This window comes from Trichosurus vulpecula, chromosome 1 (assembly GCF_011100635.1).
Source record: "Trichosurus vulpecula isolate mTriVul1 chromosome 1, mTriVul1.pri, whole genome shotgun sequence".
NCBI classification, from domain to species: Eukaryota; Metazoa; Chordata; class Mammalia; order Diprotodontia; family Phalangeridae; genus Trichosurus; species Trichosurus vulpecula.
Genome location: NC_050573.1, coordinates 182725812 through 182753109, shown reverse-complemented (window position 1 = coordinate 182753109; position 27298 = coordinate 182725812).

Sequence of the window (27298 nt, the reverse complement as noted above, 5' to 3'; positions counted from 1 at the left end):
TGAGAAGAGCATAGCATTCTCTTAGGTTATAGCTTTCAGAAGAGTTGCACATCTGTGAATTTTAGGAGAATTCCCTAGATCCCTGTCCTGCGAACTGCCCAGTGTCTCAGATCTGGGTAACCTACAAAGAAAATACATCTCTCTTGGCTATGTTAACTCATCTGATTCCCTTAGTAACTCCCTCAGCTGGCCTCAGTTTCCCCATTTGTAAAACAGAGGGGTTGGGTTAGATGATCTCTAAGGTCCCTTCCAGCTCAGACATTGTCTGATTGTAATGCCTGGGTATCACTGCCTACCATGTTTTTTTTATTAGCATTTACCAAAGAAAGGTACAAGGGGAATTCTCTTCCCTTATTTGTTCCAAAGCCCTCATCAGAGAGAATGTATGGTTCTATTTTCTCTGTTGTTCTTCCTCAGGCATAGAGTAGATTCCTTGATATTATCTTTAGAAGGAAGGCCAGGCCAAGATGACTACTGGAAGACAGTGAGGTGGCACAGTGGATAGGGCTGGGCCTGGAGTCAGGAGGCCCTGAGATACTGAGCCTCAGATACTTCCTAACTGTGTGACTCTGGGCAAGACATTTAACCTCTCCATACCTCAGTTTCCTCATTAGTAAGATAGAAATAATAATAACTCCTACCTTCCAGGATTGTTTTGGGGATCGAATGAGATGATGTTTGTAGAACAGTTTGCAAATGTTAGAGTGCTATATACATGCTAGCTATTATTATTAATAAATAATACCAAAAATATAAATAATAATTATTAATGTTATTATTATTGTCATTCCTAGAATCTGCCTATTGTGGTAAAGAAAGATGGCACTACAGGTAAGCAGAGTGCCCACACTGATTTCAGAAGTTCTGAGAAACCTCTAGTGTACCCCCATATCCCTCCTGTACCTGCTGACTAGTACCTCAAATGCAGCAGTTAAGAGTTTTATTTCTTTGATTTAGGTTTTTGTGTCTGATTAAAATGCAAATGCCTCCGAGGGAGGGGCAGCTCTGCATGAAAACATTTCAATACTTCAAACATCTGTGATTTCATCAGTATAAGTCCTTCCTCGACCCACCCGGAACAGTCCCTCTGGATGACTTTCTTGATGGTCTTTGGGAGTTCTTGATGCTAAACTTTTGATCACTGTCTGAATTTAGGTAGCTTGGTTCTCTGATGATGGACGTATTCATTTGTCACTAGGCCAGTCCTTAGAGCCTTTCCCATTTGTTAGGATTTGCCAGACCTTGTGTTTTCCCACTGTCACTGTCTTCAAGAACCCAGGGTCACCTCTGTACCAGGATGAGGCATTGGAGGAGTTCTTAAGTGGAGTGCATTAAAACTCTATCAGCCACTTCTATCTCAGTGTGAGTTTATAAGCTCCTTTCCTGACCAGAGTTTAATGGGGGAAGGGTAGTGGAGTTTCAGGACTTGAGTAGCTGAGATAGAATCATGGAATGCCAGGGCTTGAAAGAATCTTTAGAAGTCACCTGGTCCAACTTCCTCAGCTTACAGGTGAATAAACTGAAGGCCAGAGAAAGCAAGTGATCTTTCTAAGGTCACCTCCCTCGTAAGAGTAAACCCAGAACTCAAACACAGCTCAGCTAAGTACAATGTTCTTTCTTTAATATCAACAGGGTAAAGAAGGGGTATTTCTAGGAGGAAAGAAAAGGGCAAAAGGTGTGTGTGTGTGTGTGTGTGTGTGTGTGTGTGTGTGTGTGTGTGTGGCCTGTTGAAAGAGAACACTGCTCATGTAGCACCTGAGATCTCCTTACTCTTTAATTTAAACTTTTCTGATCTTGTAAGCCTTAGCTATTGACCAGTATGACTATTTGGAACCCAAGCCAACTAGGCAGCCTAGTTCTATAGACTATCCCAACTAAAGTTTTTCTATAGAATCAGAGCTGGGAGGGATCCAAGAACATTTAATCTAGTCCCCTCATTCTGTAGATAAAGAGACTTTTGATGACTTGTGCAAGGTTGCCCAAAGTCTGAACTTGAACCCCAGTCTCTTGGTCTTTCCATCACATGACTCTGTAAGATTCCTTTCATAAAACCTGCTACTTTGGTCTTCACTGCTTGCATGGTCAAGTAGGTTATATTTAACCCCTTTTATAGGGTTCTCTGATAGACTTGGATGAGGGGTAGGGGGTGTCTAGGTTCTTTTCCAATGTTTACAGCTCCCACTGTTGCATTCACCTAAATTTAGGTGTGACCCTCTACACTCCAGTTCCATTTAACCACTAAGAATATCTTTTACAAAGAAATATTTACTTAAAAAATATAACCCCAATATAACCCCCAATGAGGGGAAGCATAATTCCCTTCCTCTGTCCCTCCTCAGTCATTGGGGAAAGGAAGGGGACTAGTTTCATAGCTTAGCCTGGTTCATAGAGAGCATAGTCCTGGTTCCAAGTCCAAAACCACCATTGGGCTCAAAGTCCTAGGTACCTGACTTCTCAGGGCTTCCTTGCAGTTTGGGCTGGCTGCAATGTTCTTCCTGGAATCCTGGCTTGAGCTCTCCTGGGTCCAGTGGGAATCACCACCAGTGTCTAAAACTGAGAATGACAAACAACAGGGAAACAGACTCCAGGCCCATTTCTTTGAACCAGAATAAAAGAGAGAGCAAGTAAGAGAAAGAAGTCCTTCCTCTTCTCTGCCCAGGTGAGTTCATGGCACCCATACTTGTGGATGAATTATTCTCTTCACCCTCCGAGCACAACAGAAGAGGGTACATTAAATCTAGTACCAGCTAGAGAGAGACTAATTCTCTCAGTCTCCCTGTTTTCAAGATTCAGTATTTTTTGTGATTCAGTGAATCAAAGGAGGCTACCCCCGCTGATGGGGTAAGAGATGAAGAACACCTCCATCTTAACACATCTGGGCATGTCCAGCCAAGCCCCATCTAGGATTACCTCCATGTTAGGCAATCTGGGCAAGCGCCAAAGGCAAACCCAGTTACACCTGTATTTAGAGACTTGTTGCACTCTATTTTCTAATTACCCATCCCTAGGAACTGTGGGATACAGGCAAATGTGCTAGGTGCGGAGTTAGGCTACCTGGGTTTGAATTTTTGCTCTGCTATTTAATATACTGGGATGACCCCAAGCAAGACACTTGACCTCCCTGGGCCTCATTTCTTCTACTGTAAAATGAAGTAGTTGGATTAAATCACCCCTGAAGTCACTTTTGGCTCTAAATTTCTTCTTAGGCAGTTAGGTGGCACAGTACGAGGCTTAGAGGAACGAAGACCTGAGTTCAAATGTGACCTCAGACACTTCCTAGCTGTGTGACCCTGGACACGTGACTTAATCTGTCTGCTTCAGTTTCCTGTAGTATAAAAATGAGGTTAATAAGAGAACCTTCCTCATGGGGTTGTCGTGAGGATCCAATGAAATGATATTTGTAAAGCTAAATTTAGCACAGTGCTTGGCACATAGTAGGTACTTAATAAAGGCTTGTTCCCTTCCTCTCCTCCCCCTCTGCTATGGCCAACATCCTTGAGCATATCCTGGTTCAGCACAGAGGTATAATTAGGAATATTTTCTTCTGTGGCAAAACCCGTTTTTTGGCCCATCCTCCTTCTCTGGCTGGCCTGCAACGTTGCTCCCTTGTTTTTCTCTCCAGGATTGACTTTTCCTACATCAACTCCTTCAGGACAAGGGCTCAATGGTACAGTTTCACCAGCTGTTTCTGACTCATAACCCTCCCTTCTCTAATCCTTATTGGTGAGCAGATTGGCAGAAGACTGTGACGTTGGGGATGGCATTTTCTTGACCACGATTAGGACAGAAGCAGGCTCTTCTCCTCATCGCTGGCATATGAATCTTGGCCCTGGCTGCCTCACCCTCATTATGATTCTCTTCCAGCCTCTGCTTCCTTTTTCTATTTTTATCGATGCCTTTTGTTTTTAATATTTTCATTTCTGAATACATATGTACATCCCTTCCCTCCACCTTTATCAAGCAAGATATCACTTGCAATGAAGATTTTTTTTAAAGGGGGAAAAAGGCAGTTTAGCAAGACCAATCAACACCTAATCCCTATCAGATAATATTTGAGGTATTCTGTACCTATAGTCCCCACCTCTGCAGTGAAGGAAGGGTTGGCAGCACCTGCTTTTTTCTCTTTTTCTCATTTTTTTCCCCTAGGGTTTTATTCCCAAGAGAAAAGAGTATACAAATTTAGAAATAATGTAGAGGAGTAGAGATAATAAGTGCGTACAAGAGAATCAACTCAAGTTTATCAATCAGCACCTAAGCTTCCTCCAGTGAAGTTCCCCAGGTGAAATCCTCTTTTAGGATGATTCTCTAGGACCACTGGAGCTATGCCCAAGCATACTGGTCCCAAATGGCCCAAAGCAAGCAGGCTGACTCCACTTATAGGAAAAAAAAAAAGTCCTCCTTTTTGTTTTTCCTTCTCCAATTCCAAAGGGCAATAAGGTGAAAATTGTTCAATTCTTCCTTTCATTTGTGAATTTGTACTTTGGATATGTTCCCCCTACTTACCAATCCACCTTAGTATATGTATTTTCTTTGACCCATCTAGGTCAGAAAGAACAAGCCTACGAAAGTATGCTGTTACCAGTTATTACCTGGCCAAATGACCACTTCCTTGTTCAACCAAGGGAAAGGAATGGGATTTTTAAAAAACAAATAATGAATAGTTTTCCTGTAATTTCAAAAATATTATAGGACAGCCTGAGAATACAGAAAGACAAGACCCTTCTTCATACTACTGTATAGTGCTGAGTAGGACTGGTCCTTTATGGGGGTGGGGGGGGGGGAGAGAGAGAGAGAGAGAGAGAGAGAGAGAGAGAGAGAGAGAGAGAGAGAGAAGGAGGGGGAGGAGGAGGAGGGAGAGGGAGAGCTGGCTAAGGGAAAGGGACCTGGTGCCAAGAAGGAGGTATGTTTATGCAGAACCTTCAGCAGGTGCACCTGGAATCCCCACCCCTGCTTGTTCCTGTGCCCAGGCAGCCCAGAACACAGTGTTTAGATGACTTTGTACACACCTGGCTCAGAGTGTTAAAGACTCGCGAAGAGGGAGAGAAGGGGATTGGCAGATTGGCAGGGAGGTAGGAGTGGTGAGAGCTGGAAGGGGGTGGGGTGAGGGAGGAACATGAAGGAGAGAGAAAAAAAGGGAGCATTTAGAGATACTTTCTCATATTTGGAGAGGGTCCTGGAAACTTTTCCTTCATTTCAGACATGTCAGGGATCTCAGGGTATGAGGCTGAGGAAGTGTGGGGGTGGGGTGGAGAACAAGATGCTACTGCAAGCTTAATAAATACTCTCAGTTCCATTGATTTTGAACAACATGAAGTGTGAAGTTGGTGCTTGATCTCCTGTGCTGTGCAATTTTGGGTAACTGAAGGCTGAAGTCTCCTGTAGTTTCCCAAATGCAATAGAAACATCTAGAAAAGTACAAAGAAACATTTTATAGAAATATCATCTGCACAGATATGGACGTACTAGTCCTCTTTGGTCTGCCTATGTACCCATCTTTCAAAGAATTTAAAAATGCTTTACAAAGACTAATTAACTTCGAGAGAAATTTGAAGTGACATCTGATTGTCAGTTTATAAATGGGGAAATTCAACCATAAAGTTCAAAGTCTTTTTTCTGACAACCAGGCAGCCATATGTGCAAAATTTCAAGTGAGTGATACCATGATTATGTAGTTTGGCCCATAGTAAGAATTAAGATCATGAATAAAACATTGATCTACCCTTTAGTCAAAAATTCACAGTACAAAGATAGATGGCCCCTGACTCTACTGAAGTACCTAAAGGGGGACGGGAGGAGAAAAAAAAAGCCCAAACCAGTTTATAAGAGCCAGCACAGGTCTCGATGTTTGCTTCCTACCTCTTCTCCAAAGATTTCCCCACAGGGGCAAAGTCCATGGGGTGGGGAGTTAGGTATCCTGACTGTAGCCTTAAGGGGGTATGTAGCAGGGAACCAGCAGTATCTTTAAATTACCTTCTTCTTCTGTCTTCTTAATCAAATGATAAACTTAATATCAAACATCAATACGATTAACTCAATTTACTTAGTAACGATTTACATTTAAATAAAAATACTTTCAACACACGAAATATCATAACTTTTTGGTCCCACCCTCTACATGTCAGTCAAAGCTGTCCATTTCTTCTCATTCATTGCGTCTTCTGTTTCTGCTTTTTCATTTTGAATGCTTTCATACAATTCTTTCCAGATTTATTTATATCCCTCAAACTTGTTAACCTTAAATGCACTATCATATTCCATTATATTAACATACTACAATCTATTGAACTATTGTTGGACTCACAGGTTGCTTCCAGGGTTTTTTTTTTTTAAATTACAAATTGTACTTCAATGAAAATTTTTGAATTGTTTCTTTAGACAATTTTTTTTTGGCTAACACTTTCAGGGTATATTTCCAACAATGGAGTTGTTGCGTCAAAGGCTATGATTATTTTTGTAACTTTTTCTGTGTACTGCCAGATTGCTCTCCAAAAAGATCCCACAAGTTTGCAACTCTACAAGCAGAGAATAAATGTATCTGTTCTCTATAACCTTCTAGCAGTTTGAGCTTCTTTGCTTTTATTTTTACTTTCCAATGTGATGGCTGTAAGGGGATACCTCCAAGTTGTTTGATTTTGAATCTCATTACAATAGTCGCCTTCTTACTCTAAGGCTCCCTGAAATGACACTAAAGTATCCATGGGAGGGAAATAGCAGTAATTAATGTTCTTTTGCAGACTTATTGATGGACCTAGAAATGAGCCTTTCTGAGATGGCTACTTCCATGTTCCTTTGCCCTTTATACCCAATCTTTGCATTGGTGGTGTATTGCCTTGCCCAGAACAGTTTCTTACCTGTAGTCAATGCTACTTAGTATTTGCTGAATGAATTAACTACCTAGTACCCTTGCCTCAACCCCTAATCCTCGTGACCTCCTTGGTTGCAAATGTATCATGATAAGAGATTGCTTCCAAGTTACCAAAAACAAAACAAAAAAATCTCAGATAAATATCTTTGCACACTTTTCATTGATATATTTGATATAGCAGACACTTCAAATGAAACACCCTTCTTCATAATTCCCTCCAAACTGTTAAGCAAAACGAACCAAGAACGATTATGAGAGTACACACGCTCTTTTCCATTTTTGCAGTGTATCATGGGTTTAAAGGAAGAATATGTGTTTTAACTTTAAAGATTTGATACTGCTGTTATCCATTAAATTTGACCTGAATTTATGCTCATTTTAACAGCCTTAATTTTCATTGCTGTGACTTTACATTTATTGTTGACTTTGCTTCCTTCATTTTGAATCACTTCATACAATTCCTCATATATTTTTCAGAATCCTTCATATTTGCTATTCCTTATAGTGCCATAATATTAGATTGTATTTCTATGCCACAATTTTTGTTACCATTCTCCATTGCTGGGCACACAGAATGTTTCTTATTGTTCTCTATTACAAATAGTGCTGTTGTGTATATTTTTTGTTCCTTCCTTCCTTCCTTCCTTCCTTCCTTCCTTCCTTCCTTCCTTCCTTCCTTCCTTCCTTTCTTTCTTTCTTTCTTTCTTTCTTTCTTTCTTTCTCTCTTTCTCTCTTCCTTCTTTCCTTCCTTCCTTCCTTCCTTCCTTCCTTCCTTTCTTTCTTTCTCTTTCTTTCCTTCTTTCTTTCTTTCTTTCTTTCTTTCTTTCTTTCTTCCTTTCTTCCTTCCTTCTTTCTTTCTATTTCTTTCATTGTTTCTTTCTTTCTTTCTTTCTTTCTTTCTTTCTCTCTCTCTCTTTCCTTCCTTCCTTCTTTCCTTCTTTCTTTCTTTCTTTCTTTCTTTCTTTCTTTCTTTCTTTCTTTCTTTCTTTCTTTCTTTCTTTCTTTCTTTCTTTCTTTCTTTCTTTCTTTCCCTCTTTCCAGTAAGCTCTTTGGGTATATATTGAGATCATGGGATCAAAGAGTATGCATACAATTAATTATTTAGCACTTATTAAGTTCCAAATATGTGCCAGCCACTGGTATGTAGTGTCCGTGTTAGCCGTTGGGGATACAAAAACAAAAATGAAATTATTTCTGTCATTAGAGGGCTTAGGTTCTAGCAGAGTAGCTGACAAGAACATGCAGAGTGATATACAAAATGGGTACAAGGTGATTTGGTGGGAGAGGGCATCAGCAGTGAGGGGGATCAGGAAAGGATTGGTGTAGATGATGGTGGTTCAGCAGAGTCTTGAAGGAAGCTTGGAGTTCTAAGAGGCAGACATGAGGGAAGAAAGCATTCCAGGCATGGGGGATAGCCAGTACAAAGGCATGGAGAGATATAGGGTCCTGTCTGAGGATGAGTAAGAGGGCTGGATTATAGAGGGGAGTAATGTGTAAAAAAGCTAGAAAGGTAGGATGGGGCTAGGTTGTAAAGGGCTTTAAAAGCCTGGCAGAGGAGTTTATATTTGATCATAGAGATTATATCTTAGAACTGACATGGTAGAATTTCTGACAGGGAGAACTAAGTTTTCTTTGGATCTTTTCTGCCTTTTTGCACACTGATGATTTGGCTGGTTCCCCAATTGTACTCTTGTCTATTCTCAAGTAAAGGTGGGGGTCTCAGATCACTCCACCTTTGTCTTTGAATCAAGCCTCATCACAGACATCTAAGTTGCCCTACTAACTCAAGGTTAGCTGTTCAAGGACCACTACCCCTGACCAGACATGTAAAAGAAAAGTGAGCCACAGTAGTTTATTCCATCCACAGGGAAACACAAATGACCAGACAACCGTGTCCTAAGAAGTGACTAAAGCTAGCATTTGAAATATATGCCAGGGGAAAGGGACATTTCTCCCACAATTGTAGTGATAGTGAATCCTATGGTCCTGCTACTGTAAAAGTAATCTAAGCTCTGTGCTTAAACACCTTAGTAAAGTGAAGCACTCAGAAAAATGAGAAAAAGAGAACCAGCAACACATAGGACCAATGTGCTGGTTCATATAGCCTATATCTTGAAACACAGGTCAGCTGCTCCTCTCCTAGATTCTGCTCATCTTGCATCTGGGGCATTTGTCACTATCAGCCTAAGCTGGGTGGGTGGTTTCTGTCTTTTCAGCGGCAGAGTGGGTTTGGAGCTGAAACAGTTAGCATGACTTGGTGAGTAGCAAAAGCTATTTTTACCTGTTAAAATAGGTATATACCTGATCATTCCTCCTGCCTAGGGGACTGGCCTATTTATAAATGGGTTGTAACATGTATCTTCCCCGCACCCCCCCCCCCCCCCCCGCCCCATTGTGGGATAAGTCGTGAAACATATTTGAAGGTAGAAAATAAGACACATCAGTTTGACCTGAACATTATTAGACATGTTTGTGTGGGGATTAAGGGTAGAATGAGTTGTCAAGGGAAAAAATATGTGATTCATGTACTTAGAAAGATAAGTATTTTTTTTATTGCTAATTAGTATTAGAGCCACACACATTTGTCATGTTGCTATGTCAGATTCATTTGTCCTCCCAAATGCAAGTGCATTAATTAATCTTTCTCAGCCTACTCTCAGTGGCTGTAACTCACGCTGCCATACACTCTAGTAATAGGTTTTGTACTCAAAGAACTTGAATTTTAAAATGAAATGTAGAGGTTGAGTAGTGTCTAAAAGAAGCTCCTTTGGTAAACAGAGAACAACCTTGCCATTCAGAAATCCCCTTAACTCACCTTTTGTCAGTAAGTCCTTCTGAGAGAAGGGAGGAAAGTCCTTCTGTGTATCTGTAGCCTCCCAAAGACTCTCTGAATGGGCCTGAGCTCGGGGAGATGGGGAAAATCCTGCTTTTCCTAGACCAGCTGGGGTCATGGAGAGAGGGAGTTTGTCTATGGGGAAAGGGCAGAGGTTGTGAGTTCATGCTGAAGCCAGGAGCTGGGGAACTCAGATTTCAAGTACAGCAGTGACAATTCTTTTAAAAAGTCATTTTGTATTTGTTGTGTGTGAAGTTGGGAATATTTATCGCCTGGAATTTCCAGACAAGCTTTTGACTCTACTGTGAATGTTCAGAACTTAAAAGGTATGAATCTGCAAGCTGTACAATTTTTTCTTTCTGTCCTTCTTAGGTGTCCTTTCCTACTTTGGGGTTTGGTTAATAGAAACAGGATTTAAAGATATATAGGGTGTCTCTAAAGTTTGGACACATGGGAAGTCTCATTAACATCTCATTAACCATTTCACCGAATACTCTGTGTTGTTCAGCAACTTCTTTTTCTGGGGTATGCTGAAGGAGAAGATGTACTCAATGAAAATCATGGATGCAACACACTTGATTGAACACATAAAGAGTGAAAGTGTTAAAATTGATGGCAATGTGGAGTTACTGCATTGAGAGTTCATGTGAGTCTTGCAAAGTGCATCAACCCTTGTATCACAAATGAAGGAAATCATATTGAAGATGTCATTCGTTAATATTCTAGTTAAATAAAATATTGTTGAAAAATTCATTCATTTCATTTCTTGAAAATATGCATTTTTGCCTATGTGTCCAGACTTTAGGAACACCCTGTACAGGCAATGGGGTATAGAAATCTGTCTTGCCCCACAAGAAAGGGGAAAAGGGATTGGTGGGGGGTAGTGGAGTGATAGAAGGGAGGGCAGACTGAGAAAAGGGGAAATCATGACATCTTGGGGTGGGAGGGAGGGTAGAGATGGGGAGAAAATTTGTAACTCAAAATCTTGTGGAAATGAGTGTTGAAAAATTTAAAACAATAGTAATTTTTAAAAAAGCACAAAAAATAGAAACAACATTTAATTTTAACAGAGAAAGGAAGGAAGAAAAGAGAAAGAAAGAAAAAGAAAGAAAGAAAGAAACAAGGGAAGGAAGAAAGAAGATGGAGTAGTGAATAGGGAGCTGGTCTCAGTGTCAGGAAGTTGGGTTGAAGCTTGATCTCTAATCCATACTGGCTGTGTGACCCTGGGCACATTACTTAACCTCCCAGTGCCCCAGGGAAATCCAGTTGCAGATCTGCTACCACTGGCATGGATAAAGAGAATTTCCTTACTTGGAGTTCCCTACAGTGATGAAACCACAGGTCTGGAACCCCACCTCTCCTTGCCTACTCCCACAAAAAAAATTATAGATTGAAAAGTCTAAGTCTTGTTTCTAGTCTTTATGGTACATGGAAGAACCTTTTGCTTTCCAACTCAATTAATAAGATCATGTAGAGACCTTAGAGGTCATTTAGACTAATTCCCTCACTTTTTATAAATGAAGGAAATAAGGGGAAAGAAGATAAGCAATTTGTCTAAGGTCACACAGGTGAAAGAATTCAGGATTTGAACTCGGGTCTTTTGATTCCACTCTACCTTGCTGGATTTACTTCAACAAACTGCTGATTGAGCTCCTATTTTGTGCAAGACTCTTTATCTCCATTTTGCCCAATAGCTGTGTTCTTGAAAAGTTGAACGGAAATTGAATCTTAGTAGACCAAATCATGTTTTCTCATTGACTAAGATCATAATTTCAAAGAATTTAATCATTTCTTATTCTCGATAGGCAGTGGTCTCAGCCTAGTAGTTTAGCCTTAAGTTTTTCTGCCAATCCCGGTCTCTCTAGTAAGTATTTAACAAGTAAATAAACACATAAACTAAGGTAGCTACGATCTAAAGCCCACTTCTAATACATATACCCACTATCAATGTAGACATGAACTTTGAACTATTTTCCACTGCTGGCAAAGGAGTTGTTCTGGCCATCCCTGCCCTCTCACCAAAGCCTCTGGTAACCAACGGCAAGCATTTCAACACAATTGCTTTGGTTTCAGGGTATATAGCCTGTGGCCATAGAGCAGGGCAGAGCAAAGTTAAAAGGCTCACACTTGGATCAAGCCACAATTGATCACATTAGCACCATGCTCTGAATCATAGGAAACCATGTGCAGGCAGGGCTTATCATTCTCTTTAAATCAGGGGTTCCTAACCTGGGGTCCATGAACTTAAGAAACCCTAGACATTTTGATTGCACTTCAATAGGATTAGTTTCCTTTGAAATCCTGTGTTTTATTTCATGTATTTAAAAATGTTGTTCTGAAAAGAGGTCCCTAGGCTTCATCAGCCTGTCAGGAGGGTCCATGGTACACACAAAAAGGTTAAGAATCCCTGCCTTAAATGATGTGTGGCTTGGTAGAAAATGCAGACTTGATAGTATAGGACGAAACACCCCATACAATGCTCATCAATCGAATGCCTTCCAGAGAAGGAGCCCTGTAGGGAAGGGGGAAGGAAAGATGATTTCTTGAGGTCCTTTCCACATCTCTGATTCTCAGAGTCTGTTTCAGCAGCTTTAGCGCATATATTATGTCAACAGCTAGAGTATCTGAAGACACAGATATTTACAGGGTATGCGGTGGGGGCAGGAGGTGGGGACTTTAAGTATTTCTCTATTTGGTATTTAATGTAATTCAATCTGTTTTTGTTGGGGCTTCGTACCTACTGATGTAAGGCCTGTGATGGACAACCATGATAAGGGTAAAAGCAGTGAAGGGGAGGGGTTAGCACTCCTCCCTCCCTCCTTCCCTCTCTCTCTCTCTCTCCCTCCCCTCCCTGGGTTCTGCTAGTCTGTCATCTCTGGCGGATTCCTTATGTTCCAACAGTATGCGACTGGTTCTTGTACCTGCCTTCAAACAAATGCTTGTCAGTGTCCATAATGATTTTGGGGAAACTCTACAGCACTTGCTGGTCAAATAAACACAGGCCCAGAACAAATACAGCTGTCATGGTAAAGAGAGAAGGAGATAAAAACAGTCATTAACACCTGTGGCTCTGTAGTAACAACTGAAGGGAAACACGGGCTGACAGAATGTTGCCCTTATTCTATACCTCAAAACTAGCAACATTCCTGTGATCTTGCTGGACTTAACAATTCCTGTTTAACTAGTGCTTTAAAAAGTTAGTCATATTAACCAGCCCCTCCCTTACCGCACCACTCACTCCCCATCAATAGCTTAACTCTTTAAGGCTGAGAAAAGAGTAGATTTTATCCATTGCCTATTTAAATAAGAAGTGGCAAGTATATTGTAGTGGTTTGGGAGTCAGAAGACCCTAGGTCTGAGGCCTGGTTTCGGTAATTACTTGTTTGTGTGGCCCTGGCCGAGTCACTTAACTTAGTGAGCTGGTTTCTTCATTTGCATGTCACAGGATATTAGGAATTCCTGCCCATCAGTGAGCATTGCTTTCTGATGTTCTGTTACATTCAAAACAGGGAAAAAGATATTTGCACTGCTTCCCTCGTGGCGTTGTTGTTGGGAAAATACTTTGTAAATCTTAAAGCCTACCTAAGTGGGAGTTATTTATATTTCCCCCATTTTTTTGTTGTTGTTTTGGTGGAACCTGTGATTTCATCAGTGCAAGGAGCTCCCAGTGAGAAAAATACCTTTCTAAATGTAGATGGGCATCTGTTACACAAATCATAGTCTAAAAGAGTTGCTTTGAGCCCTGTGAGCTTGCTCAGGGTCCAGGATGTGTCAGAGGTAGGGGTGGATACCCTGTCCTACTGGCTCTCTTTCCATTACATCATACTTCCTCTCATTTCTTCCATTACTTTAAAAATTACCATTATTGCTATTTCAAACACATTTTATTGATATCCTTATATTGTCCCTTCCCCTCCCATATAACAAAGATTTTTTTTAATAACAAGTTATTTATTCAGTAGTGGGAAGGTTTTTTGTGGGTAGAACTTTTGAAAATGAAAGTGATTGTTCATTTTGTGAGGCAGTTACTTTTTTTTTTAATTTAAATTTATTTATTTAACATATTTAGTTTTCAGCATTGATTTTCACAAGAGTTTGAATTACAAATTTTCTCCCCATTTCTACCCTCCCCCCCACTCCAAGATGGCATATATTCTGGTTGCCCTGTTCCCCAGTCAGCCCTCCCCTCTATCACCCCCCTCCCCTCTCATACCCTTTTCCCTTCCTTTCTTGTAGGGCAAGATAAATTTCTACACCCCATTGCCTGTGTATCTTATTTTCTAGTTGCATGCAAAAACTTTTTTTTTGTTTTTGAACATCTGTTTTTAAAACTTTGAGTTCCAAATTCTCTCCCCTCTTCCCTTCTCACCCACCCTCCCTAAGAAGTCGAGCGCTTCAACCTAGGCCACACATGTATCATTATGTATAACCCTTCCACAATACTCATGTTGTGAAAGGCTAACTACATTTTGCTCCTTCCCAACCCATCCCACTTTATTGAATTTTCTCCCTTGACCCTGTCCCCTTTCCAAAGTGTTTGTTTTGATTACCTCCACCCCCATCTGCCCTCCCCTCCATCATCCCCCCTCCCTTTTTTTTTATCTTCCTCCCTCTTCTTTCCTGTGGGGTAAGATACCCAATTGGGTATGTATAGTATTCCCTCCTCAGGCCAAATCTGATGAGAGCAAGGTTCACTCATGCCCCCCTCACCTGCCCTCTCCCCTCCTCCCACAGAACTGCTTCCTCTTGCCACCTTTATTAGAGATAATCCACCCCATTCTATCTCTCCCTATCTCCCTCTCTCAGTATGTTCCTCTCTCATTCCTTAATTTGATTTTATTTCTTTTAGATATCTTCCCTTCATCTTCAACTCACCCTGTGTCTGCTCTCTCTCTCTCTTTATATATATATATATATATATATATATATACATATATATATATGTGTGTGTGTGTGTGTGTGTGTGTGTACACATAGATATATACATACATACACATTCACTTATATATATGCATAAACATATATATATATATATATATATATATGCATATTCCCTTCAACTACCCTAATACTGAGGTCTCATGAATCATACATGTTATCTTTCCATGTAGGAATGTAAACAAAACAGTTCAACTTTAGTAAGTCCCTTGCAATTTCTGTTTCTTGATTACCTTTTCATGCTTCTCTTGATTCTTGTGTTTGAAAGTCAAATTTTCTATTCAGTTCTGGTCTTTTCACTGAGAAAGCTTGAAAGTCCTCTATTTTATTGAAAATCCATATTTTGCCTTGGAGCATGATACTCAGTTTTGCTGGGTAAGTGATTCTAGGTTTTAATCCTAGCTCCATTGACCTCCGGAATATCATATTTCAAGCACTTCGATCTCTTAATGTAGAAGCTGCCAGATCTTGGATTATTCTGATTGGGTTTCCACAATACTCAAATTGTTTCTTTCTGGCTGCTTGCAGTATTTTCTCCTTGATCTGGGAGCTCTGGAATTTGGCGACAATATTCCTAAGAGATTTCTTTTTGGGATCTATTTGAGAAGGCGATTGATGGATTCTTTCAATTTCTATTTTGCCCTGTGGCTCTAGAATATCAGGGCAGTTCTCCTTGATAATTTCTTGAAAGATGATATCTAGGCTCTTTTTTTGATCATAGCTTTCAGGTAGTCCAATAATTTTTAAATTATCTCTCCTGGATCTATTTTCCAGGTCAGTGGTTTTTCCAATGAGATATTTCACATTGTCTTCCATTTTTTCATTCCTTTGGTTCTGTTTTATAGTATCTTGATTTCTCATCAAGTCACTAGCTTCCACTTGCTCCAGTCTAATTTTTAAGGTAGTATTTTCTTCAGTGGTCTTTTGGACCTCCTTTTCCATTTGGCTAATTCTGCCTTTCAAGGCATTCTTCTCCTCATTGGCTTTTTGGAATTCTTTTGCCATTTGAGTTAGTCCATTTTTTAAGGTGTTGTTTTCTTCAATGCATTTTTCAGTATTTTTTGGGGTCACCTTTAGCAAGTCATTGACTTGTTTTTCATGGTTTTCTTGCTTCCTTCTCATTTCTCTTCCCAATTTTTCCTCTACTTCTCTAACTTGCTTTTCCAAATCCTTTTTGAGCTCTTCCATGGCCTGGGACCAGTTCATGTTTTTCTTGGAGGTTTCTGTTGTAGGCTCTTTGACTTTGTTGACTTCTTTTGGCTTTATGTTTTGGTCTTCTTTGTCACCAAAGAAAGATTCCAGAGTCTGAGACTGAATCTGGGTGCGTTTTCACTGCCTGGCCATGTTCCCAGCCAATTAACTTGACCTTTGAGTTTTTCAGTGGGGTATGACTGCTTGTAGACTAAAGAGTTCTATGTTCCACATTTGGGGGGGAGGTGCCAGCTCTGTCACACCAGCACTCCTCCTTCCCCAAGAACCCCTAACCCTGACTGGACTTAGATCTTCAGCAGGCTCTTCACTCCTGCTCTGATCCGCCACTTAATTCCTCCCACGAGGTGGGCCTGGGGCCAGAAGCAACAGCAGCTGTAGCTGCCCCACCTCCGCTGCCACCGGGGCTGGAAGCCTAACTGGGAACTCCTTCCACTCCCGCAGCTTTCTCCGCTGTCTTTGGTGTTTGTGGGTTGAGAAGTCTGGTAACTGTCGCAGCTCACTGATTCAGGGTGGTAGGGCACATTCCGCCTGGCTCCTGGTCTGGTTGGACCGCACTGCTCAAGCTGGGCTCTGCTCCACTCCGCTCCCACCTCCCAGCTCCCAACTCCCAGCTCCGTGTGGGATAGACCTCACCCAGAGACCATCCAGGCTGTCCTGGACTGGAGACCTGCTTCGCTCTGCTGTTTTGTGGGTTCTGCAGTTCTAGAATTGGTTCAGAGCCATTTTTTATGGGTTTTTGGAGGGACTCGGCAGGGAGCTCATGCTGGTTCCTGCTTTCCAGTCGCCATCTTGGCTCCGCTGGCCAAAGATTTCTTTTAAAAAAATTATTTATTTATTTTAGTTTTTAACATTTACTCTTATAAGATTTTGAGTTCTAAATTTTTGTCCCTTCCTCCTTCCCCTCCCCCCTTCCCCAAGATGGCAAGCAATCTGATATAGGCTATGCATGTACAATCATATTAAACATATTTGCACATTAGTCATGTTGTGAAAGAAGAATCAGAATAAAAGGGAAAAACCAACAAAGACTTTTTTAATGAAAAAAAATTAGTATGAAGAAGAAAACAGTGCAAAACCTATTGACATATGAAAAGAAATCCTGGTCTTTCATGTAATGTTCCAAACTTGTAGGCCCCACCTCTGCAAAGAAGTGGGGGGAGGGGGAATATTTTCTCATTTCTCTTCTTTATCTCTAGTTACTTTAAAATATTGTATTAGTTTAAAAGTTCAACAAAACTTAAATAGTAAAATGGATCTGTGATCTCATCGATTCAGATACTTCCCTATGTGATAAAGAATGCAACTCATCTCTTCCTGCCCATCCTATACAGCTGTTGACGTGCCCTCCCAAAAGTTCATTACAGGGGGTCCATCCAATGTGCAGGTAAACTTTCTCACTTTCTCTTGCTGTTGTAACTGAGCCAGCGGAGTTCCCCGGCTACCCTCTTGTCCTTTCTGGCTCTTGCCACATGACCAGACTCTTCCTGTCTTAGAATTTCCTGATGACATTTTTGACACTTGTTCTTGCTCCTAACACATACATTGCAGTCTGCTTACACCATAAGCTTCTCCATCTCCCCTGTGCAACATTCATTTTTAGGTCTTTGGAGGCAGTTGTATGAGGTGTCATTGGCACTTAGCAACACTGGTGGACTGGTAGTATCGAAAAGCTGCACCTTTGCTTTCAAGAGAAGCTCAAGGGGTCAGTAAAGGAACTCTTGGGTAGGTGAATTTAGATTGCTTTGGGGAAATTGCAAAGCTAGTTGTAAAGATTAAAGAAGAAGGAGGACCAAAAAAAAAAAGGCAGTTCTGTCAAGCAACCAAAGTAACTGTGTCTGGCACAGTAATTTGTGATATTCCTTACCAGTTGCCCCTACCTCTTTAATGAGGGGAGCGAGACAATTTCCTTAACTCTCCTCTGGGGCTAAGTTTAGTAATCTTAATTGCACAGTATTTAATTGTGCATTTCTGTACTTTCTGTTTCTTTGTTGTAGGTGTAAGATATGTATATGTATGGTTGTTTAATATAAGACATGGCTCATGGATGGCATAAATAGATATTATAAGTGATCTGGACCATCTTTGTGGAGACTGGGAGGAAGGCCATGCTAGACTTGCTTCCAACATGTTTCCGACAAGTGATTTAACCTCTCTGGGCCTCGATTTCTCATCTGTAAAATGAAGTTGGATTTAGTGTGGATTTTGTCTCTTCTAGCTCCAAAATTCTATGATTCTGTGAACTGATTAAACACGTGCAAATAAATACAGGCTCAGGAGCTAAAAGAAATCAGGCTTTGGACAGATTTAAAATGAAAATTAAATTGAAATGAAAATGGAAAATTGAACCTCACACTTCAAGTACAGTGTGCCTTCTGGATGTTAACATACCCTACCATCAAAGCTGTTGCTTTGCTGCTGAGATGCTGGTGAAACTTTCACAGACTATCACACTGTCTTCCATGAACTCCAGAAATATTGTCTGTAGCTGTACTGTTGCTATGACTTGCTGACTATCAGGGTCTGAAGGAAACAGCAGCAGGTAACCTCTCAGTCTTAACCTTTTCATGTGCCTTATATCAGTAGCAAATGTAGGTGTTCTTTTTTTTATTGGAGAAAGGAGATAATTCATCTTTCCTACCTTGTTCTGAATTACATTGAATGCTCCAATTAGGTAGACAGGAAAGTCTGATTTAACAAAAGGCGGTGGCAAGGAATATTAAAAAGTAATGAAAGTATAGCTCAAAGAGATTAAAGACAGAAAGAGTGGTCCCTTCCATATCAATCAACAAATATTTATAAAGCATCTACTATGTACCAGGTATTGTACTAGGTATACAAAGAAACACAATGACACAACCCCTGTCCTCAAGGAGCTTACCTTCTAGTGGTAGTAAAGAATTGGAAGCAAAGTAGATTCCCATTGATTAGGAAAATGACTAAACAAATTGTAACACATGAATGTAATAGAATATTAATACACCACAAAATCAGTTAATTAATATTGAGAATTCAGAGAAGAATGTGAAAGTTATGTGAACTCATGCAGAGGGAAGTAAACAGAAGCGGGGAAAAATGTGCATGATGATTATATAACCCTGCTTCTGCTCAAACCTGGGGCAGTTTTCCTAAGTGACAGACCTATTGGCCTGTGCTGTGAATAAGGGAACATGACTCCTGATTGGCTGAGCAAAAACTGAGCTCAATATTGTGTGAGTGAAGGAGGCACTTAACTGTAGTTTGTTTGACTCATACTTGTAGAGAATTGAGATGTACAGACTTTTGAATGGCAGGTTAGAACCCCAGAGCTGCAGACTTGTAAGCAGCTCCAATATATCTCTTGACTACCAGCGCCTGCAGCCCTAGAGATAGGAGAGAGTGAAAGCACTCTCTCTTCTGGTTTGAGCCCACATCTTACTTGTTCCCAGATGCAGAGCTCATCTACTATTGTGGTTTCTTTGGTACATTCTAATCTGTATAATTTCTTCAATTCCTATTTGCTTCCTTCTTTGATGAATGGGTTGACTATTCATGATGGTCTTTTGTGTAACCAAAGTTTGGTGGGAAAGGACTAAATTGGTCAATGTAAACCAAGGACTGCCCTGACCCTTGAGAACAACCAGGGAATGGCTTTCACTCTGTTACCAAACCCCTGCCCTAGACTACAAATATTTCAGATGTAGAAGATAGACAGAAGAATGTCTTCTAGCATGGCTAACAACAAATCTAAAAAAAAAAAATACAAGGCAAAAAAAGAAAAAAGGCAGTTCCATCAAACAACCAAACTGACTGTGTCTGACGCAGTAATTTGTGATATTCCTTACCAGTCACACCTACCTCTTTAATGAAGGGAGGGAGACACAATTTCCTCAAAACTCTTCTGGGACTAAGCTTGGTCATTTTAATTATACAGCATTTAATTGTGCTTTTTTACTTTCTGTTTGCATTGTTGTAGGTGTAAGATAGGTATATGTATGACTGTCTAATATAAAGATGTGACTTATGGATGGAATAAATAGATATTATAAGAGATGTGGCTCATATTTGTGGAGAGTGAGAGGAAGGCCATGCTAGACTTGCTTCTAATATGCTTCCAAAAGTGATTTAACCTCTCTGGGCCTCAGGCTTTTTTTTTTTTTTTTTTTTTTTTGCCTATTAAATGAAGTTGGATTTAGTGTAGTCGCAGGGTTAAGTGACAAAGAGCTAGGATGATTTCGTCTGGGCCTCTGAACTCCTAGTCCTAGGTTCTTCCCACTAGACTTTGCTGACTCATATTTTCTTCTTCTTTTTAATGTTTTATTGATGCTCTGTTTTTTTTATCTTATTATTTTTAGAAACTCACTTTTATTTTATTTTCAGATTTGCATTCTTTTCCTCCCGTCTTTCCCTCTCCCATCCACACATTGAGAGAGCAAGAAAAACAAAACTGGTTACAAACATGTACAGTCAAGCAAAACATTGGTCATGTTCTCTGCCTCCCACCTCCCAAATGTGCTTCAATCAACACTCTGAGACCATCACTTCTCTATCTGGAGGTGGGTAGCTGCTTCATCATGAGTCCTCTGTTTTTTTTCATATTACTGTTCTATTTATCTACATAGATTCTCATCCCTAAGAGTACACAGTGCTCGACCTACATGAACCCATTCAGCTATACCTACTCTTACAGGTATACCTCAAAGTTACAGGTATTTCTGAAGAGTAATTTTTATCACAAATTTTGTAAATTGAGTCATATTTATCATTGGTTCACATTGTAATTTTCAGAGTTGAGTTCTCATGGGAAAAAATATTTTGAATCTAAGCAAGATATTTTGCAAATTGTTGAAACACTACCCAATCTCTGATGGGCAATGAGAGCTCCTCCATGCAGGCAAAGGAGAGGCATATAAAATGAGGAGTCCAATTAAATTAAAAACATCCTCTGTCCTTTGCTCCTGAAATGTCCTTTGGTTCCCAACAAGCACCAGGGAGATCTGACACCTTACTGATGGGAGCTGATGGGAGGGGTGGGGTTTTGATGCAGGCCAAGTGCTTCGAGTCCTGATCTTTTTTGGATTTAGTCATTAACACACTGAAGAATCCTGTCACACTAAGTGAAGAATAGTCCTACATTTTTATGATCTCTAAGTGTGGCTATTCATGTCATAGAGAATATTTGTATTCCTTTTTTTAAAAATAGCTATCTTGACATTTGGAGACCCTCAAATTAAGGCCTTTTGAAATTCAGCTAAGCTCCTTCTTTCATTCATTTATTCATAGCTACTGGAAAAACAAAGATGAGGCAGGAGAACCTTTAAAATAAAACTATCTGTTGTTTTATGTCACTAATATAATGCCTTGGGTTACCCATTCCCTCCATATTGATGTCTTCTTTTGAGCAGTGTGGGCAGGTGAATTGGGAAATAAATGGCATATTTTGTGCATTTATTTACCTTGAGCTGCATTTTAGACATGTTAAATGAGATGACTCATGGGCATTTCAAACTCAAAATGTCCAAAATCAGTTATTTTTTTTTATCTTGCCTTCCAAACTTCCTGACCACTGTCCTTCTAGTGACCCAGGTTAGAAGCTTTTGGTGTTGTCCCCAAGTTCTCACTTTCCTTTGACACACAAATCAAATCAGTTGCCAACTTTTTTTTTTCCCCTTTTTCCTTTTTTTTTTTTTTTTTGGGCAGGGCAATTGGGGTTAAGTGACTTGCCCAAGGTCACACAGCTAGTACATGTGTCAAGTGTCTGAGGCCGGATTTGAACTCAGGTCCTCCTGACTCCAGGGCCGGTGCTCTACTCACTGCACCACCTAGCTGCCCCCAGTTGCCAATGCTTGATTTTTCCAAGTCTTACATCTATTGCATCTGTTCCCTTATCTTCACCCACACAACCACTAGCCTAGTTTAGGGCCTTATTACTTCTGGCTTGGAATATTGCAATAGCTTTCTAAGTGATCTCCCTGCCTCAAGTCTTGCCCCCTTCCAATACAGCCTTCAGGCCCTTCCAAAGGGATTTGCCCAAGGTACAGGTCTAATCATGCCCTTGCTCAAAACTCCAATGGTTCCTCCTTACTTCTAGAGGCAAATTTCAACTCCTTTGTTGGCATTTCAATCCCTTCAGAACTTGGCCCTATCCTACCTTTCTAGCCTTAATACACCTTACTCCCCTTTGTGCACTTGATAACCTAGTGAAAATGGCTTTCTTTTTTTTTCATTGTCACTTTCATCTTTATTTCCAACAAAATACGTGGGTGACCAGTATAAGTAGCAAATACATCTTCTGTATAATGAACATATGATCTTTTACAACAAGTTACTATTATTTATCAAACTTATATAGATGTTATTGTTGATTAAATTGGCTGTCTTAATGTTCCCTGTTGAGAGTACTCCATGGCTTTGCATTGGCTGTCCCCCATTCCTGAAATGTGGTCCCTCTTTACCTCTTAGAATCCTTTATTTCCTTCAAAACTCAGCTTAAATCCCTCCTTTTACATGAGGTCTTTCCTGACTCTCCCCTTATAAACTAGTACATCTTCCTATAAGCTAGTAAACTATAACTTGACCTTACTCCCCTCTAAGTACTCTACAATCTAGTGACACTGGTCTTCTTGCTTTTCTTCAAACAGGACACTCCATTTCCCAACTCTGTGCATTTTTTTGGCCTTTCCCTTATACCTGGAATGTTCTCCCTCCTTGACTCTGCCTCCTGGCCTTCCTCACTTCCGGTAAGTCTCAACTAAAATTCTACCTTCTTTAAGAAGATTTTCACTATCCCCTTAATGATAGTGCCTTTCCTCTGAAATTATCTCCATTTATCCTGTATGTATCTTGTTGTTTGTATATTATCTATCCTATTAGACTATGAGCTCCTTGAGGGCAGGGACCATGTTCTTGCCTTCCTTTGTGACTCCAATGCTTAGCACAGTGATTGGTATTTTTTGTTTTTTCGGTCGTAGGTCATGTCAACTCTTCATGACCCCACATGGGGCTTTCTTGGTAAAGGTACCATTTCCTTCTCTAGGACATTAAGGCAAACAGAGGTTAAGTGACTTGCCAAGGTTACACAGCTAGTGAGTGTTTTAGAACAGATTTGAATTCAGGTCTTCCTGACTCCAGGCAGCTAGGTAATACAGTGGATAGAGAGTTGGCCTTGGAGTCAGGAAGACTCATCTTCCTGAGTTCAAATTCAGCCTCAGACACTTACTAGCTATGTGACCCCAGGCACCCTCCCGTTTGCCTCAGTTTCCTCATCTGTAAAATGAGCTGGAGAAGCAATGGCAAACCACTCCAGTATCTTTGCCAAAAAACAAGACCAAATCCCAAATGGGATCACGAACAGTCAGACATGACTGAAAAGTACTGAACAACAAGAACCTCCTGACTTTAGTCCCAGTGTTCTACCCACTGAGTCACCTAGCTGCCTCTGCCTGGAACATAGCAAGTGCTTAATATATACTTATGGATTGATTTCTGAAAGGAGAAGTGCCAAGAAGGGAAGTAGAAGACCAAATTCAAACTCCACAATTTTTCCAAGGCAATAATAATTGATATCAGTCAATTACTCAATAGCCATTTCTCAAGTACGTACTATCTTCCAAGCTCTGTGCTAAGTGCTTGGAATACAAATACAATAAATAAAATAATTCCTACTCCCTGAGGAGCCTATCTTCTGATGGAGGAGACAACAAGGACATATGTGAATCTATGCAGAATAAATATGAAGAGAATAAATTCAAAATAAATACAAGAGAGCTTGAGAGGGTGGGCACTAGCTATTGAGGTTTCACTTAGAAGACACTGCTTTAGCTGCTCTTGAAGTAAGAGAGGATTCTAGGTGGGGTGAGGTGGGATGAAATACTTCTATTGTACCTTAAAGTTTGCAAAGCACTCAACAACCCTTTAAAGTAAATGTATCAGATATTAAATACCAATGTTACAGAAGAGCCAATTGAGATTCAGAGAAGATAAGTGATTCCTGATGGTCATGAAGATCAGAGGTGGGATTTGAAACCCTCTTCCTCTGTCTACTATACCAACAGGCATCTCTCATTTGTGTCTCCAAGAAGCTGTAGCATGCCCAGAAGCCTCACCATTGGGGGTAACTGATAGGCCTCAAACCTATTGGAGAATTAGAGGAATGTCTACCCCAACCATTTGAAGACTTCTCCTGCTGAGAATGGTGGATGAGAACAATTTGTTCCAATGGCCAGCTGAAGTAGGCATTGTGGAGAGCTGAGAGCTTTGTTAGTCATTGAAGATGCCAAGATCATCCACTGCATCCTGAGCCATCACCGGTCTTGTCTTGACTTTTGTCTCACCATTTGACTTGGATGACTCTGGAAGACAGTGTGAGGCGTATGGTTTTGTGTGACTCTTGTTTTTGAGTTGTTTTTCGGTTGTGTTCAACTCTTTGTGACCCCAATTGGTGTTTTCTTGACAAAGATACTAGAGGGGTTTGCCATTTCTTTCTCCAGCTTATTTTATACTTGAGGAAACTGAGGCAAATGGGTTAAGTGACTTGCCCAGGGTAACTTAGTAAGTGTCTGAGGCTGGATTTGAAATCATGAAGATGAGTCTTCCTGACTCCAAGCCCAGTGCTCTATCCACTGTTCCACCTAGCTGCCTTTGTGCAATTCTGCCTTGTTTAAAACCAATTCATGGGCAAATCAAGACATCACCTATACCCCAACATCATGATATCATCAGTCCTCTTCAAAAACAAAGGACAAACAACATACCAACATGCATCTCCAGTAGGTCCTAATACTGCATTCATTTACCTATGGAATCATTTAATGAAAATTTTGCATGAAATGGGACCCAAAGCGGGTAGGAGAAGAGGAGTTGACATGTTTGGAACCATACTTGCTCATATATTATATGACTTGAAAGTTACCTTAGAAGCAAAAGTTTTCCAACATTGAGCCTAAAGAGATCTGCATGCTATTATTAAAACCAAGTTGTTCTAGATTCATAGAAATTGAGCTGGATTTCATTGTCTTCCCTGCCCCACATTGCTGTTTTTTAACATCATGTTTTACATGATAATCTCTTGAGTGTTCAAAACAGATTTTTTTAAGTCTAAAGAAAAATCCAGTTCCCCCTGCCTTCATTTGAAATCATCCAAAGCACTGAAGCATTTGATTTGAAATCAAAACAAAAGGTAAGAACGGGAGGCCAAATTGTGCCCTCAGTATATGGGAACTGTGTACCTAGATTAAAGGGCCCAGTTCATAGGAAGAAAACCACATGGATTTTAGAGTAGATAGGAGAAGAAAGTAGGCCAAAATTTTCAACCTATCAACCTTGGCATTGTCTCTTTAAAGCTCTTACTGTTAAAGTACTAGGTAAAGCCACCTATAGTGAACTCACACCCTAAGTGAAATAAGGAGCTTATCTTCAGTTCAAAATGATGGGAAAACACTAGTCCACTATAAAGACAAAATGAGGAAGAGTGAAGCACTGTTTTTCAAATTCTAAATTAAGGATAGTCAACCATTAAATGGAAACTTGCTGATTTAGTAGTCTTCTAATACAGAGTGGGACTGGGATTTCAGATTTATACTACTGCATCTAAAGTCAGGGGCATGCAAATTCGATGAAAGGAGTGTTTTCCCTTTATACGTCATAACAAAGACTAAGGACATGCTAACTTCATTCATTCGTTTAATGGATATTTCAGTTTTACTACTATATATAAGGCCTTGGCTGGGTGCTGTAAGAGGATACAAAGATATCTACCATCACTGAACTCAAGGCATTCATTTAAGTTTAGTAGATAGTAAATAGTATGGATGCTGTATCCAGATGGTATGGATGCCATCCAGATGAATAAGAAGAATGCAAGGAAATAAATGCTAAGTGCCATAAAGAAAACCCAAGTAAAGTACTATAGAAGTTAGAAACAGGATGGCTCTGCATAGGAAAGTGAGAGGGCATCAAAGAAGGCTTCATGAAGGAGTTGGCATCTAGCTGGGCCTTGAAGGATGGGTAGGATTTTCATAATGGTAGGGGAAGCAACTTATTGCATTGCATGGAAGAAGATTTGATTCTGACATCCAGGGATCTAGGTTCAAATGCCTCTTCTGGTACTATCTATCTCTGTTCAAGTCACTTAGCTTTCCTGGACCTCAGCTTGGCACCTGTAAAATGAGGGGTTTGGATGAGATGACCTTGGGTGAAATGGTCTTCTCGGGCTCTATATTTGTGATCTCATGTTCTATAATATAAGGTGAAAGAATGGGGAAGGGAAAGCATTCCAAATGGAGGGAATGTATAAACAAAAGTGAAGAGATGAGAAATCACAAGGTACATTTGGAGAGGTAATGATGAAGTGTCTTGTTTGGCTGAACCATAGTATACAAGCTGGGGAATAGTAGAAAGTAATGTTGGAGAGGTAAGTTGGAGCCGTATTCTTGAAGGCTTTACGTTCTGGGCTGATGAGTTTAGAATTAATTTGAAAGACAATTGGAAATTATTGTTGTTGTTCTTCCTTTGTTTCTGAAGTGGACTAATGACGTCATGGTGTAGTGTCTTGACTCATGCATGAATTGGATTTAAGTGAGGCAGAGTTGCCCAAAATTGTCAGCAAAATTGTCTCTATCTTCCAGTCATTGAAGTCCAACAGCAGAACAAAAGTCAAGATGACTGGTGATGGCCTGGGATGCAGTGAGTGACATTGGCTTCATTGATGTCTGACTAAGCTCTAAGCACTCCACAATGCCTGCTTCAGCCACCTTCATGGCATTTGGAACAAATTGTTCTCTTCTGCCCATTCCACTGGGGGAAGTCTTCACTTGCTTGGGGTAGGCATTCCCATAACTCACCAACAGGTTTGAGGCCTATCATTTACCCTCAATCCAGTTTAGCCCATCTACCAAGACCTTTTACAGGAGTGTGGATCCTGTACATGCTACAGATCCTTGGAACCACTGGTGAGAGCTGGGTGGATCAGGTGGGACATGACAGGTGGATGATCAGCCCTGAAAAAGGCTCAACAGCCCTCGCGCCAGAGGTGCTAGTCCTTTCCTGAACACCCTATGTGCCCCATTAAATTTGGGGAGGGGCAGGGGAGTGACATGATCAGAAAACACAAGGAAAGGTTATTTGAGAAGAGCTGAATAAGAGCTTTGCTAGACAGCAGTGATAGTCCTATTATAATTAGATAGCGTAAATTTGTAGTATGGCCAAACAGCATGTTTTTGTGGCTTTTAACAATTCTCATCAATCCTGAAGGAAGTGAGAAATATGGAAAAAATGTTAAAGATGAAGATTAAACTTACACTTGTCTTCTGCTTACCTGCTTGCATCCCCACTCCCAAAGTTAGTTGTTAAATATTTACCCAGCACACACCCCAGGGTACAAATGAAGTCAGAAGAGAGATGATAAACTGGGACAATGATAGAGGATGTCTGGTGATCAGAGGTCATTATGAATTCACTGATCACCCCAAGTGGAA